The sequence below is a fragment of the Ranitomeya imitator genome, chromosome 5 (assembly GCF_032444005.1).
Source record: "Ranitomeya imitator isolate aRanImi1 chromosome 5, aRanImi1.pri, whole genome shotgun sequence".
Classification (NCBI taxonomy): domain Eukaryota; kingdom Metazoa; phylum Chordata; class Amphibia; order Anura; family Dendrobatidae; genus Ranitomeya; species Ranitomeya imitator.
Genome location: NC_091286.1, coordinates 577,402,859 through 577,405,385, shown reverse-complemented (window position 1 = coordinate 577,405,385; position 2,527 = coordinate 577,402,859). Strand labels below are relative to the sequence as shown.

General features: G+C 44.1%; 1 long non-coding RNA gene across 1 annotated transcript; it reads right to left on the bottom strand.

Annotated features, from left to right (window-relative positions):
- Positions 1-990: 990 nt before the first annotated feature.
- Positions 991-2,031, bottom strand: LOC138680892 (uncharacterized). Its single transcript, XR_011321825.1, has 3 exons — positions 1,718-2,031; positions 1,256-1,448; positions 991-1,106 (listed from the first exon to the last, which is right to left on the bottom strand). It is a non-coding gene; the product is annotated as an uncharacterized lncRNA (long non-coding RNA).
- Between the last annotated feature and the right edge of the window lie 496 nt (positions 2,032-2,527).

The following is a 2,527-nucleotide window of genomic DNA, read 5'->3' as shown; positions in this document are numbered from 1 at the left end:
ACCCCTACCCTATTGTATGATTGTTCGCGTATGGAGTATGGCTGCTATCTAGCGCCCGACTTATCACTCAACGTGTCACACACGTGTCAGCGTCTACTGCTGTGACCGCCAGTGCGGTGCCACGCGCCAGTGTGCGCTTCCTGACCCACGTCTGGGTGCTTAGTGGTGCCTGCCAGCACGGCACAGTTCGCACTTCGGTGCCTTAATTATATAATTCCTTTCACACCCAGTAGCGGTGTAGTGCCAGCAAGGGTCTAATCGGACTACAATCCCTGTTGGGGTTTAGTTCGCTGACCACTTGCTCGCGCTCTATGTGCGGTACCGCGGTCCTGTGACGCAACAGGATCGCTTTCTTCACGCTGGGTGAGGTTTAACCCACGCGTGTATACTTTTGAATACCGCCATATTGTCTGTCATTTCCTAGCAGCAGGTTTCACCTGCACGGTGGACCCCGGACTGCGAACGCATCTATATCATCTCTCTTGGTGCGTTCCGCCAGTCCTAACAGAGAGTTTCCTCTCCTTCAGACCCTGGGAACCATACAGGATAGCTTCAGATACTTGGTGTCCAATTATTGCTATTGGGTATCGGTATCGGCGATATCCGATACTTTTCGGGTATCGGGCGATACTATACGATACTTTCAAGTATCGGAAGTTATCGCTCAACACTAGCAATATACCATCCCAAAAGTTACGTGGATGCCCAATATGCTATGCTGACTGCGTGGATGGCCAATACACTGTGTGCCTGTAAAATCTACTATGTGGATACGTGGCTAGAACATGTACTATGTGGCTGCGATATAGTGGCCTGGCAATATACTATGTGGATGCGCAATGTACGTGGCTGGGCAATGTATGATGTGGCTGTGCTTTATGCTATGTGGCTGGGCAATATGGTATGTGTAAAATGCATATTGTGCTGTACCAGAAATACTTACTTTCGGCGGTCAAAGACCGGTCTCAGGAACTGTAACGCCCTGCTGTATTTGTAGGGCACAGACCTGGCCGCAGCAGCACCACTGCAAGCTTGCTTCTCCTCAGCACGGAGGACCTTACTGAAACGGTCCTTCATGGATCGCCATCTGGTCTTCAACTTTTTGACTGTGAATGAAAACAACAAAAATGGTTAAATATTTTGCATTTAAAAATGATAACACAACCGTTTGTGATGCAAAGTTAAAGGCGTTGCTCACATCACACACGGTTGTTTTATCCTGGCCTGATGATAGCGGCGTATCAGCAATACTCACCAAAGTTGCCTTTCTCCTTGGCTGAAGCGCTGTCAAAGCCATCCCACAGCGCTTTTGCCACCTCAACCCACATCCGCCTCAACACCACCTGGTCTGCGTGCCGGGGGTCACGGCTGTCCCACAACGGGCCACGCTCCTGGATGCTGGTAATTAGCAGGTCAACATCAATACTCTCGTGTTCCCGTTGTGAAACCTAGAATAATAGGAAAACAGTAAGGTTAAATATTTGAAAATATTCACAACAACCACCTGCACCTGTCATGATATGTACTTTTGCCCTGTCCTGTATTTGAAGTATATGCCACTTGTTTGTTCTTGTGCTGGGAGTTCACCTAAAATGTCTCCTTCCCCCATTACTTGCTGCCCTAATGTCAACATCACAAGTGAAAGAATAGCCATCCTTCCTCACAGCTGGATTAGTAAAGAAATAATAACCAAAAAAAACAAAAAAATAATACTTACTTGCCCGCTTGACGCCACACCTTGGCCCCGATCTCCCTGCTCCTGCTGGGTCCCTTCCTCCTCACTTGAAGAAGCCTGTACAAATTGTTTTAAAATTAGTGCCAAGGCTACAAATGACACCGAATAGTAAGCAACTGGACGTAATTACTCAACGCACTCCCCTGTGCCGATTGGCTAGCTGGTGAATCTGACGCCATTGTTTCAAGTTATTCTGTAAGGAGAAAAAGAAAAAAAAAAATTATTCAAAAGCAAACACTACCACATACAATAGCATAGCAAAAAATTTAACAAAAAAATCATTACTACCACAATGGAATGTTCACTCATAGGACAATGCAAACTCAACAAGCCATACCACAACGCCATACATCGCAATTGAATACAATAGCAGATACAACACAATGCAGAAGCAAAAAGTGTCATCCAGAATAGACCAAAAAACATTCAGCTACAAGACACCACTAGGTACAATTTTGTGAATAAAATGACACATATCTTTCTTTTTAAAAAAAAAAAAAAAAAAATATGGCACAAGAAGTAGAACGCCATACTTTACAATTACAACAAGACATTATCCAAAACAACACCATCTTGTACCACATCATACATCAGAAACAGATATAAAAACCATTTGATATAAAGCAATAAACATTATGGTACAGCCGCTGTTAAAATCCACAGCAACCCAATATACAACATCAACCATAGTCAAAGCGAAAAAAAAACATGAAAAAAAAAAAATCACCAGCCCCCCCAAAAAATTAGCATCCATAACAAAAACTTTACAATGCAAACAGTCAAGGAAGGACA